The 13,943-nt window shown below is 39.1% G+C and overlaps 1 long non-coding RNA gene across 1 annotated transcript; it reads right to left on the reverse strand.

The window, feature by feature from the left end:
• Nucleotides 1–664: 664 nt before the first annotated feature.
• Nucleotides 665–13,540, reverse strand: Gm21094. Its single transcript, XR_882318.1, has 3 exons — nt 13,512–13,540; nt 2,404–2,471; nt 665–687 (listed from the first exon to the last, which is right to left on the reverse strand). It is a non-coding gene; the product is annotated as a predicted gene, 21094 (long non-coding RNA).
• Nucleotides 13,541–13,943: the final 403 nt, after the last annotated feature.

The raw sequence follows: 13,943 nt of genomic DNA on the forward strand, positions 1-13,943 counted from the left end.
GGCAAATACCTCCAAAAACACATACCTTCAGATTTATCCAACATACTGTCTACTTCATCTCTGTGAAGAAATGAAAATAAAAAATTAATGCAAGAAATATAGTGGACTGGTAGGACATTTTTCTTACCCACACAAAACTTTAAAAAGAACCTTCTTTTAATTATTTATAATAAATATATAATGTTTGGTTAGGGACAAATGTAATATATATATATATATATATATATATATATTTATAATACATGGTGGAGTATCAAAGTGATCTTGTATCCTTTACTTTTACCAATTCATACATTAACACCCACAGTAGTTTATTCATTACTTTCCCACTCTTGCTGAGACCCTTCTTCTTTCCAGTTGGTCCCCCTCTTATTTTCATGATTTTTCTCCTTTTCTTTGTGTGTATATCTTGGAAGATCTCAGGCAGGTGGTCATATTGTACTAGTTGCTATGTGTTTGTTATCACAAGGTCTGAAGGACCTCAAGCTGGGCTTGAACTCAACATATAGCAGTGTCAGATTTGTATTGCTATCTTACTGAATCTACTTCTCCAGTGAAGGGAATACAAACACTACTTATGAAGTAATCTATTGAGCTGGCAAAAATATTGAAAATGTTACCCCATATCTTCATCTGCTTCTGCTTGAGGCGATATATTCTCATTTTTATCAAATGCTGGGCTCTTTACTGTATTAACAATAGAAAACAGTAACATTTGAAAGGATTCTATATAAGTAATAGTTAATAAAGTACTATCGATTTGAATTTCTCTGGAAAAACTCTCCATGTGAATTTTTGGAAAAGATTTTAGAAAGGAAATATTTACACCAAGAAAATCCAGGACACAAGGAGATGACAAAACTTAAGGATAATAGGTATCAATGACAAGTAAGTTTTTCAAATTTAGGGACAGTGAATATATTCAACAAAATTATAGAAGAAAACTTCCCTAACCTATAGAAAGAGTTGCCTAGGAATATACAAGTAGCGTACAAAACTCCAAATAGTTTGGACCACAAGAGAAATTTCTTCCATCATATAGAAATCAAAACTCCAAATGCATAAAAAGAAAGAAAGAAAGAAAGAAAGAAAGAAAGAAAGAAAGAAAGAAAGAAAGAAAAGAAAAAGAAGAATATTAAAAGCTCTAAGGGAAAATGGTCAAGTGACTTATAAAGGAAATCCTATCAAAACTATACCTAACTTATCCCTAGAGATTATGAAAGCCATAATATCCAGGGCAGATGTCATACAGACCCTAAGGGAAAAGAAATGCCAGACAAGGCTACTAGACGCATCAAAAAATTTTACAATAGATTGAGAAAACAAGGTATTCTGTGAAAAAAACGATATCTACACAATATGCTCGAACAAATCAAGCCCATCAAGGGGGTAATAATGGGAAAACTCCAATATAAGGAGGGAAATTACACTCTAGAAAAACCAAGAAATTGATCTTGAAGCAAACCTAAAAGAAGAAAGCTACATGAATCACATTCCAACTCTAACAACAAAAATAACAGGAAGGAACAACTACTTTTCCTTAATATCTCATAATATCAGCGGACACAATTCACCAATAAAAAGACATAGAATAACAGACAGGATGTGTAAGCAAGACCAAGCATACTAGAAACAAATCTCAGGGACAAATACAGATATTACCTTAGAGTAAAAGGCTGGAAAACAATTATCCAAGCAAATGTTCCAAAGAAACAAGTTGGAGTAGCCATTCTAATATCAAATAAATTCGACTTTCAACCCAAAGTTATCAAAAAAAAAAAAAAAAAAAAGAGGAGGGACACTTCATATTCATCAATGTTAAAATTTTCCAAGATGAATTCCCAATTCTGAACATTTATACGCCAAATGCAATGTCATCCACACTCATAAAAGAAACTTTAGTAAACTCAAAAACACACATTGCACCCCAAACAATATTAGCTCAACACCCCTCCCTCATCAATGGAAAGTCCCTGGGAACAAAAATTAAAAAGAGACACAGTTAAAATAACAGCAGTTATGAAACAAATACATGAGTTGATATCTATAAAAAATTTATTCGAATAGAAAAGGATATCCCTTTTTCTCAGCCCCTCATGATGCGTTCTCCAAAATTGACCATATAATCAGTCACAAAACTTGTCTCAACAGATATAAAAATATCGAAATAATCCTATGCATCCTATGAGATCACTAAGGACTAAGGCTGATCTGAAATAGAAATATAAGTAATTAAAAACACACATAAACACAGAAGGTGAACAAAAATATAGTCAGTGATAACTCAGACAAGGAAGAAATAGAGATAAATTTAAGACTTTTTAGATTTTAATGAAAATGAAGCTACAACATATCAAAAGTTATGGGACACAATGGAAGCAGTTCTAAGAGGGAAACTCATACCTCTGAATGCCTCTGAATCGAAATTGGAAAGAGGATACTGGAGTAGGTTGACAGCACACCTAAAAACTCTAGAACAAAAGGGAGCAAATTCACTCAAGATGTCTTTAAGGCAGGACAAATATCAATCTCATGGTTGAAATCAACCAAGTGCAAACAAAGGAATTACATAAAAAAATCAAACAAGCTAGGAGCTGGTTCTTTGAGAAAATCAACAAGAATTATAAACCATTAGACAGACTAAGTACAGGGCACAGGGACAGTATTTAAATTAACAAAACCAGAATTGAAAAGGGAGACATAACAACAGAAACTTAGGAAAGTCAAAGAATAATCAGATCCTACTAAACAAGTCTATACTCAACAAAAATGGAAAATGAGGAAAACAAATGGACACGTATCTAGACAGATATCAGGTACCAAATTTAAATCAGGATCAGAGAAATTCTGTATTACTTCCATAACTCCTAAAGAAATAGAAGCAGTCATTAATAATCTCCCAACCAAAAAAAGCCCAGGATCTGATGAACCATCAGAGTTTAATAAGATCTTCATGTGATAGACCCTGACTTAGATTGTTTCTCACTTGAAGGTAAAGCCCCTGGACATTCCCCAAGCTTGTTTTCCCTGATCTCTAAAAATGCAGCCAGAAAGAATTTCTTTGTTGTCTATAGTGAGCAAACAGACTTTTCATTTCTTATCCTTACAGCCAGAGATATGGTAATTGTAATTTTACCAAGGACATCCAGCAGAAAATAACACTCCTCTCAACTCTTCCCATACCTTCCCAAATCTCCTCCCAACCCTCCTAAACCCTCCCAACTCTTCCCAACTTCTCCCATCTCTCCTCCCAACTCATCTCAGTTCCTCAGCTAGCTGTTAAAAGCCCCCCACTGTCACCATTCAGGGTCAAAATCCCTTACCCTGCACAGTGTTAAAAATGTCCTCAGTTAGCTGATAATAAATCCTCTTGCAGTTTGCATCAAGTGTGGTTTTCTCTGGAGTTATTGGTGTCCTGGACAGTTCATCCAGGGACTTGAGTGGAGGCCAAACTTTGGGGTTCTTACATATGGGGGCTCGTTTGCCTGGATTTGTGGCCTATCCCATTTCTCAGAGATGCCACTTGCCGGTAGGATCCTGTCTTTGTCTATGTTTTTGTCTGCCGGCAGTGTTTGAATTCAGAATTCATGGTTTACAATCTTTCTATTCTGTATGGAGGGGAGGGTTACTGACAGGCATGTCAGGAGTAATCGCACACTATACTGGGAGACATCCCTGGAGGTCTGAGGGAGCTCCAGGGATGCCTGGACATCTCCCATCAGGGTGCCAAGTAAGTGTGTGCTCAATTGGCCATCTTTTAATGTTCCTGGGTACCAAGTGAGAGTGTGTTTACAGTTTCTGTTACTGGGTGCCAAGTGAGAGTTTGCTAACTCGGCCATGTGTTTCCGTTACTGTATATATTGTTTGTCTCCCTGTATGTGACTATGAAGTTTGGATAGACTATTAGCACTCCCCTTGGATTGACTCATGAGCATCAAACTGAAATTATGACTAGGACTCACAATCTCTTTGTAGATGTCAAAAAGAGATTTTGGAGAACTTTCTGCTCTACAAAATTGCCACCTGTTGATGTTAGTTGACCACCAGAGAGCACCTGGTTGAAACCTTGAGTACAGAAGAACAAGCTGGGCTCCCTAGTCCTAGCTTTCTGCCACTAAGTGGAAAAAAAAAACAAAACAAAACGAAGATGTAAATGGCGGGGGGAAGGGAGGAATGCAACCCTTGGCTCCTCTTGAGATATTTCCAGAGATGTAATAACCTCCAGAATGGCGTGATACTCCACCCTCATATCCCCAACCGGTCCCTTCCCAGATATCTCAAAAGGGTACTGCTGGAAACATGGGGGCGTGACCAGCTTCTGGAAACCAAGACAAATGAGCTCAGAGCCTATTGAGACCAGACTCAACAATCGCGCTGGCTTTAAGTACTTATGGCCCTACTCCAGCAGACCATGGAAATGCAGCTCCTTCAGTATTGGCCTTTTTCCTCCTCTGATCTCTACAATTGGAAGGCAAAACATGCCCCCTTCTCTGAAAACACCTCTAGCCTTACTAATCTAATGGAATCTCTCATGTTCTCTTATCAGTCCACTTGGGATGACTGTCAATAGCTATTGCAGTTTAATTTTACCACAGAGGAGAAGGAAAGGATTCTGCTTGAGACAAGAAATATGTGCTGGGAGCCAATGGATGGCTGACACAACTTCCAAATGAAATAGATGCAGGCTTCCCTCTGAATGGTCCTGACTGTGACCCTAACAGGCCTGAAGGTAGCAAGCAGTTGACACATTTACACAGGGGTAGGGTAGCAGGAAAGGGAGGAGCTAACAGGCACCCAAGCAATTTGGTCAAGGTAAGAGGGATCCTAAAGGGGAAAAGGAGCCCCCAGCAGTGATTTTAGAATGCCTCTTAGAATCATACAAGCATTACGCTCCCTTTGACACTATGTCAGAGAGCCAGCAGGCAGCAGTGGCCATGGCTTTCATTTGGGCATTCTGCTTCTGACATTAGGCGAAGGTTACAGCATCTAGAGAGTCTGCAAACATTATCTTTTCAAGATCTGTTTAAGGAGGCAGAGAAAGTGTACCATAAGAGAGAGACTAAAAAAGAAAAAGGAGAAAGAGAAGAGAGAGTAGCTGAGTCAAGAGAAAGTAGACCAGATGGAAGGCAGGATAGAAATTTAATTAGGATTTTGGATACATTAGCAGTTGATAACGAAGTTTATAGAAAAGATGGAGGGAATAGGCAGACAGGGTAACTGGGCAACACAGGGCCAAAAAGACCTCAGAACTCCATAGGACCTTCACACCACCTGTAGATAAGGACCAATGTGGGTACTGTAAAGAAAAGGGACACTGGGCAAGAGACTGCCCCAAGAAAGAGACAGATACCAGACCACCTAAGTCCTTATCCCAGAGGATGATGACTAGTGGATATGGGGAACAGACACCCTACGTGAGACTAGGGTAACCCTAACTGTGGAAGAGACCCCCATGGCTTCCCTTCATGATATCAGAGCAGAGTTTTCAGTCCTGACAGAGCCACTGGAGAAATTGAGGAACCAGCAATCCTTAGTATTCGGGGCTACTGGTCAGAAACCATACTCTTGGACCACTGATAAGAAAGTTAATCTATGAATAAGCCAAGTAACTCATTCCTCCCTCATCATTCCTCAAGCCCCACCCCATTATTGTGGAGAGACATACTAGCATATTTAAAATTCCAAATAAGCTGCTCTTTGCAAGGAACTTCAATCCCTTGGCAAGCCTCTGTCTCTATAAATTTAACATCAAAATTGGAAGAAGTATATAGATTACATGAGCCTCAAGCCCCATCAAGAAAAGTACTAGAATGGACCTAGTTAGAGAGATATCCAACAGCCTGGGCAAAGACTGGGGGTATAATTGAGGCAAAAATGGTGCCCCCCATCATTGTGAGATTGAGAACTGGTGTGATTCCTTTCAGGGTACAACAATACACCATGAGCAAAGAGGCCGGAGAGGGCATCAGACCTCACCTTCAAAGGCTCTTAGAACTAGGCGTGTTTGGTCCTTTGTCAGTCTTCCTGGAATACTCTGTTGCTACCAGTTAAAAAGCAAGGCTTTGCCACCTGGCACTCACTAATAATCCCTTCTTACTAAAGAGACTGGGACTTTCTCATGGACCCCATATATGGGGAGGCCTTTAAAAAGATTAAAAAATCGTGCTTAGTGCCTCAGCCCTAGTCCTGACAGATGTGACATGGCCATTCACTCTCTATTTAGATAAAAGAGCAGAAATAGTGAGATAGGTCCTGACCTAAGCTCTGGGGACATAGACAAGACTTGTAGTCGACTTGTAAAAAAAAAAAAAAAAAAAAAAAAAAAAAAAAAAAAAAAAAAAGACCAAGTGGCCAGTGGATGGCATTCTTGCTTAAAAGCTACCACTGCTGTGCCAGTACTTCTCAAAGATGCTGACAAACTGACTCTAGGTCAAGGAACTATAGTAGTAAACCCCCTCTGCCCCCATGCCTTAGAAAGCATTGTTAGACAGCTGTCAGATTGCTGGATGACTAATGCTCATGGGACCCATTATCAGAGTCTCTTACTGACTGAGAGAGTGTAGAGAGAGTGTAGTTTTCACCCCTGCTATCCCTAATCCTTCCACCTTGCTGCCTGAAGCTGGCAACTCCCTACCAGTGAAGGAGTATAGACATCCTGGCAGAAGAAATCAAAACTAAGAAAGAAGTCACTGACCAGCCATGGCCAGGCTGCCCCAATTGGTACACAGATAGTATCAGCTTTTTGATTGAAAGTAAAAGAAAAGTGGTGCCAGCAGTGGTCAACGGAAAAGAAACCATCCGTGCCAGCAGCTTTTCTGAAGGAATGACTGTCCAGAGAGAAGAGCTAATCACACTCATCCAAGCCTTGCAGCTGGCAATAGAATAGAACATCAATATCTAAACAGACAGCAGGTATGCCTTTGCCACCACTCACATGCATCTTTTATCTTTATCTTTATCTTTATCTTTATCTTTATCTTTATCTTTATCTTTTTATCTTTAGAAAAAAGGTGCTACTCACATCTACTGGGGAAGATATTAAAAATAAAAAAGAAACCAAGAGACTGTTAGAAGCCATACACTTTGCAAAAAAACTTGTCATCATACATTGCAATAGTCACCACAAAGTCCATGAGGCCCTAGTGAAGGGAAATCTGATGCCTGACCTGGCTGCCCTAAGAGAAAAAAATAAAGAATGTCAAGACCATTATAATCTCAAAGATGCAGGCTTTGATTATACTCCAGAAGATCAGGAATTAACAGGCAAAATACCTGATATATGTGTGCATACTACCCAGGGAGTCGCTAAGACCCAAGATGGTTGCTCTGTCCTGCCCACAAGAGAAAGGTAATCTACAGCATCAATCTACACCACCTCATGCCCTTGGAAAATCAGAAGGTCAAAAAAATGTTAAGAGCTCAAATTGCTATATTATAAGATTGCCAGATGTTGCCCATGAGATTGTTAATGAATGCCAAGCATGTGCCCTCACCATTGCTGGGCACCACAAGAACACCCCCCAGAAAGTGGATAAGAGTTGACTGACCAAGGGCATACAGAAAAGTAGATTTTACTGAAGTTAAACCAGCCAAGTACAGTAATAAACATCTATTTGTTTTTTGTAAACACCTTTTCAGGCTTGGTAGAAGCCTTCCCCACTAAGAACAAGAACACCTTTGCCATGGCAAAGAAGATATTAGAGGAAAATTTCCTAAGATTTGGCATCCCTAAGGTACTTTCGTCAGCCAATGGCCCCTCCTTCATTGCCCAGGTAAGACAAGGGTTAGCCAGACAATGGGGGATCCATTGGAAGATACATTGTTCTTATATATGCCAGACTTCAGGACAGGTAGAGTGGATGAATAGAGCATTAAAAGAAACCTTGACTAAATTGGTTTTAGAGACCTGCAGAAAAGATTATGCAGCTCTTTTTCCCTTCACCTTGTTCTGAGTATGGAACACCACAGGGAAATTTAAACTTACACCATTCGAACTCCTCAACTGGGGACCCCCCCTTTAACAGAAGCAGGTGGAATGTTTGACCCTCATGTTTCTTTTTCAGAACTCCCACTAGCTCACTTGAAGGACCTACAACTGGTCAGAAAAGATGCCTTGGAAATGTTGAAACACAATAAAAAACTAAAACAAAAATACAAAAACAAAAAACATACGAACCAGAAACCATCTTGGTGCCACATAAATTTCAAACAGGAGTACCTGTCCTGGTCTGGACCCACCATTCTGGCAAACTTGAACTCAGATCAAAAGGACTCTCCCTGATGCTTCTCACAAGCCCTGCTGCCACACCTCCAGCATATGCCCAGTTCTGGCATCCAGCCTGCCATGGCCCTCTGGCCTGGCACTGCTCACACACAGTGGGCACTGCACAGGAACCTCCCTCCCTCCCTCCTCCCACTGGCAAGAGGCTCTTTTGTCTCATTCAAGGGGCTTCTGAGGTTCTCAATCTTACATATCCTAAAGCTGTGACCTCATGTTGGCTTTGTTTGGCAGCTGGGCCAGAGGTTTAATTTTCTAACTTATAAGATCAGAACTATGTACTAGAAGGAGTGGGAACTGTTGAGACCCCCAACTCAGAGTGTTTCTCCCTGGAAGGTAAAGCACCTGAACATTCTCCAAGATTGTTTTCCCTGATTTATAAAAATACAGCCAGAAAGAGACTCCATGTTCTCTACAGCCACCGAAAAGCCTTTTGTTTTCTGAGCCATACAGCTAGAGATTCAAAAATTGGAGTTTTGCCAAGGACATCCGGGCAGAGAAGAACACTCCTCCCAACTCTTCCAAACTCCTCCAAACTCTCCTCCCAAATCATCCCAATTCCTCAGCTAGTTAATAAAAACCCTCTTCTGTCACATCTCAGAGTCATACGCCCCTGCCCTGCACAGTGGAAGGAGTTTGTCCTTAGCTAGCTGATAATAAAACCTCTTGCAGTTTGCATCAGGTGTGGATTTCTCTCAAGTCATTGGGGTGCTGGCCACCTCATCCCGGGACTTTACTGCACTTGAGAGGAGGTCCATCTTCGGGGTCTTACACATGGAGACCTAATACCAAAACTCTTCAAACTATTATGCAAAATCAAAAGAGAAGGAACACTATTGAATTTGTTCTATGAAGCCAGATTACAATTATATTCAAATCATACAAAAACTCAATGAAGAAAGGAAACTTCAGACCATTTTCCCTTATGAATATCGAAGCAAAAATACTCAATAAAATCACTGCAAACCAAATAAAAGAATACATCAAAACGATCATCCATCATGGTCAAGTAGGCTTCATCCCTGTAATGCAGGGATGGTTTAATATATGGAAATCTGTCAACTTAATCCACTATAGAAACAAACTCAAAGACGAAAACAACATGATCACCTCATTAGATGCTGAGAAAGCATTTGACAAACTACAACACCCATTCATAATAAAAGTCCAGGATAAATCAGGAATTCAAGGCCCATACCTAAATATAAAAAAAAAAAATAGCAAACCAGTAGGAAACATTAAACTAAATGAAACAATCCCATTAAAGTCAGGGACGAGACAAGACTGCCCTCTTTCTTCATACCTATTCAATATAGTAGTTGAAGTCCTAACCAGAGCAATTAGACAACAAAAGGAAAACAAATGAATACAAATTGGAAAGGAAGAAGTCAAAATATCACTATTTCCAGAATATATGATAGCATGTATCAGTGACCCAAAAATGCACCAGAGAAATCATAAACCTTATATATGACTTCAGTGCAGTAGGTGAATATAAAATTAACTCAAACATATCAGTGGCCTTTCTCTACTCAAAGGAAAAAGAGGATGAGAAAGAAATTAGGGAAAAATCACCCTTCACAATACTCACAAATAATATAAAATAGCTTGGTGTGACTCTAACTTAGAAAGTGAAAGATATATATGATAAAAACTTCATGTCTCTGAAGAAAGAAATGAAACAAGATCTCAGAACATGGAAAGAACTCCCATGCTCATGGATTGGAAGGATTAATATAGTAAGAATGGTTGTTCTGCCAAAAGTAGTTTATAGATTCAATACAATCCCCATCAAAATTCCAACTCAATTCTTTTCTGAGTTAGAAAGGGCAATTTACAAATTCTCCTGAAATTTGAAAACAAACAAACAAACAAACAAACAAAAAAAAGAAAATCAACAACAACAAGAACAACAACAACAACAACAAAAAACCTAGTATAGGAACAACTATTCCCAACAATAAAAGAACCTCTTGTGGAATCACCATGCCTGACCTCAAGCTGCACTACAAAACAATTGTGATAAAAACTACATGGTACAGGTATAGTGGTAGACAGGTAGATAAATGAAATAGAACTGAAGTCAGAGAAATAAACCCACACACATATAGTCACTTGATCTTTGACAAAGGAGCTAAAACCATCTAGTGGAAAGGAGACAGCATTTTCAACAAATGGTGTTGGTTCAATTGGCAGTTAGCATGTAGTAGAATGTAAATTGATCTATTCTCATCCCCTGTGCAATGCTCAAGTCTAAGTCGATCAAGGGACTGCACATAAAACCAGAGACACTGAAACTTATAGAGGAGAAAGTGGGGAATAGCCTGGAATACATGGGCAAAGGGGGAATATTCTTAAAAAAAATACCACCAATGTCTTGTGCTATAAGATTAAAAATGGACAAATGGGACCTCATAAAATTGATAAGGTTATACCTAGAAGTTCAAACTTGTAATAAGGAAACATGCTTCACTTTGTCCATAGCAGCCTTATGTATAATAACAAGAAGCTGAAATGAACACAGATGACTCTCTTTAGAGGAATGTATATAGAAAATATGGTACATTTACTTAATGAATTACTACTCAGCTATTAAAAACAATGAATTCATGAAATTTTTAAAGAAATGGATGGATCTGGATGATATCTTCCTAAGAGAGTTAACCCAATCACAAAAAACACACATGATATTCCCACATTGATGAGTGGATATTATCCCTGAAGCTCAGAATAACCAAGGTAAAATGTGAAAAACCCATGAAACTGAAGAAGGAAGACCAAAGTGTGGATATGCCGTTCCTTCTTAGAATGGGGAACAAAATAATCATGGAAGGAGTTATAGAGACAAAGATTGGAGCTGAGAATAAAAGAATACAGAGACTGCCTCACTTGGGGATCCATCCCATAAAAAACCACCAAATCCAGACACTACTGAAGATGCCAACAAGGGCTTGGGTGCAGGAGAATGATATAGTTGTCTCCTGAGAGGATCTGCTAATGCCTGACAAATAAAAAAGTGGATGTTCACAGACATCCTTTGGACTTAGCACAGGGTCCCCAATTATGGATCTGGAGAAAGTACCTAAGGAGCTTAAGGAGTTTGCAGGCCCCTAGAAGAAAAACCAACATGAACTAACAAGTACCCCACAATTCCATGGGATTAAACCACCAATCAATGAAAACAAATAATGGGACATATGACTCCAGCTTCATATGTAGCAGAGGATGGACTAGTCAGGCATCAATGGGAGGAGAGACACTTGTTCCTGTAAAGATCCTATGCCCCAGTATGGGGGAATACCTGGGTTAGGAATTGGTAGATGGTGTGTTGGGGAGATGGGGGAGAGGGGAGAGGACAGGAGATTTTTTGGAGTGGAAACTAGAAACGGGGATAATATTTGAAATGTAAATAAGGAAAATATATAATAGAAAAAAATGGAAATAATTTATTTGCAGGTTTTATGAAATAAATTCATGTTTGGCAAACATATTATGCGAACAATGTTCACATCTTTTCTTGAGGCAAAATCAAGAAAGTTCTTCTCTCTCAACATATGCTGATATAGTTCCAAGAGTAGGTTTATGTGCTGCAAAACCTTGTATATAGGAATAGAGAGATATAGGTAAAATTAGAAATGAAGTATATGTAAACTCTTAACAAAGACTTCTTCCATTTCAGGTGACTAGGTAAAGTCTAATGAACTGCAGGACACAATTAATACTGGAAATGCTATACCTTCCGAAAGAGCCTCCTCTGAAACTTTTATATCATCGTCCTCATCATCAAAGTCCAAAAGTAATAAGTAACTTTCCTTTGGTATCACCTTCAATTTCTTAAGAGCCATTTTTCTCATAAGAACTCAGTAGTCTTCTTAGTTAAAAAAAAAAAAAACAATAAAAATAAAAAGAAAAAAAAAAGAACTTAGTTACCTGATTAAAAATTATCATTTAAATAATTAAAAATAACAAAAAATCAAAAAATTATTTTAGCTCAATGAAAGATCATTTCTTTTTTACTTAACATGTATATTTTTAATCAATTGCCTTTGAGAGAGTTCTGTGTACATATTCAATATGGTGATGCATATATATATACACTTACCCGTACCATTTCCTCCGTGTATCCCATTTATCATGTCCCTCTCCCTCACAACTTGTTTTAAAAACTTCTTTAACTCACTTCTTTAAAAACCTCCTTTAGAACCTAAGTTATCAATCTGCCATTTCTCAGTTTAAAAAAGAGACAAAAACTGGCCAACCTTCAACATATGAGTCCTCCCCTCCTCCCAAAAAAATGATGAGCAACATCCTTTAACCGTTGAGGCATCTGAATTTTGGTCCTATCTCCCACAGAATATTTTTAAACAAAACATCAGCAATTCTGTTTAACAGTTTATCTCAGTCTAAGGTAAACTCACAGTTCTATCCAGAAAGATAAAGAACATGGTAACTGTATCTTCATATCAAAAAGATCCACCACTAAGTCTACAAAAAAACATGAACTACCACCACCACCCACACAGAAAGACCTTATATTGGAGAAATTAGTGATTTGGAGAAGCCGAGGATTTCAAACATCTGAAGATTCTAAGTTCAAGGCCAGGCCAAGCCGGGCCAGCTGAAACTACAAAGATAGATCCCATCCTACAGAACCTAAACTGAGAGAAAAAGCTGAAATTGGTGGTGCAAGTCTTTAATCCCAATACATGGGAGACTGAGACAGAAAGATCTGTGGTCAGAATCCATCCCCAATGACTTATGAATCTCTTACAATATCTCCTCTTCTTCTTTTCATTCATCTTCCTATGCCATTCTACTGTCTGCAATGTTCATACAGTCTATACCAAAGGAACACACCATAGAGAAGACAATGAGGAGGGAGGAATCCTCAGTGTGTTTCTAAGGGATCCTGAACATCACACAGGACAATCGCCAAGGCATCTCACCAATGGCTCCCTGTTCCCTGACCCACAGTCCTGCAGCTGGTTCTCTGATCCTATCCCCAGGCCCCAAGCTTTTCTCTTCCAAGGGTTCCCAATTCTCTATGGCCCTGACCTGTTCGATCCTCTTCCATGAATACGGTCCTCCACCTTCCATTCACCCTCAGATTCCACAGAAAATGGCGATCAGGAGGCTTTTCCTCACATAGTGGCCTCCTGGGCCTGAGATTCCCCACCCTGTCACACCTCGATTAACTGTCCAACAACCCTGATCAGGGCAGACTATCACTTACAGCTCATCTAAGAGGAGAACACCTTCCCAACCGCACCCTTCTGTGCTTAGCTCCTCAATGGCAAAAAAAAAAAAAAAAAAAAAAAAAAAAAAAACGTTGTCAGAGGCCAGACCCGGACAGAAGCCTCAGAGGATCCTTTGTGATGCCAGCTGGAGCAAACCGGTCTCACCAAAGGACTGTGCTGATTGGCTGAATACACCCTGCGCATGCGTTCACGGAATACCAAGTCCTTTGAAGGGAGATTTTAGAAGGTGGGAATAATCTACTGGCTTTAAGACAAATGATTTCCAGTTTGTTGGTTGACAAGTGCTTACAGACTTGAAAATCCAGAACAAATATGTAACATATGAAATAAGCAAATGGCTTTACTTAATTTCAGCTGTAGAGGCTCTTGTAAGCATTTTTGGTTTTTTATTTATTTATGTGCATAAA

This window comes from Mus musculus, chromosome Y (assembly GCF_000001635.26).
Source record: "Mus musculus strain C57BL/6J chromosome Y, GRCm38.p6 C57BL/6J".
Classification (NCBI taxonomy): Eukaryota; Metazoa; Chordata; class Mammalia; order Rodentia; family Muridae; genus Mus; species Mus musculus.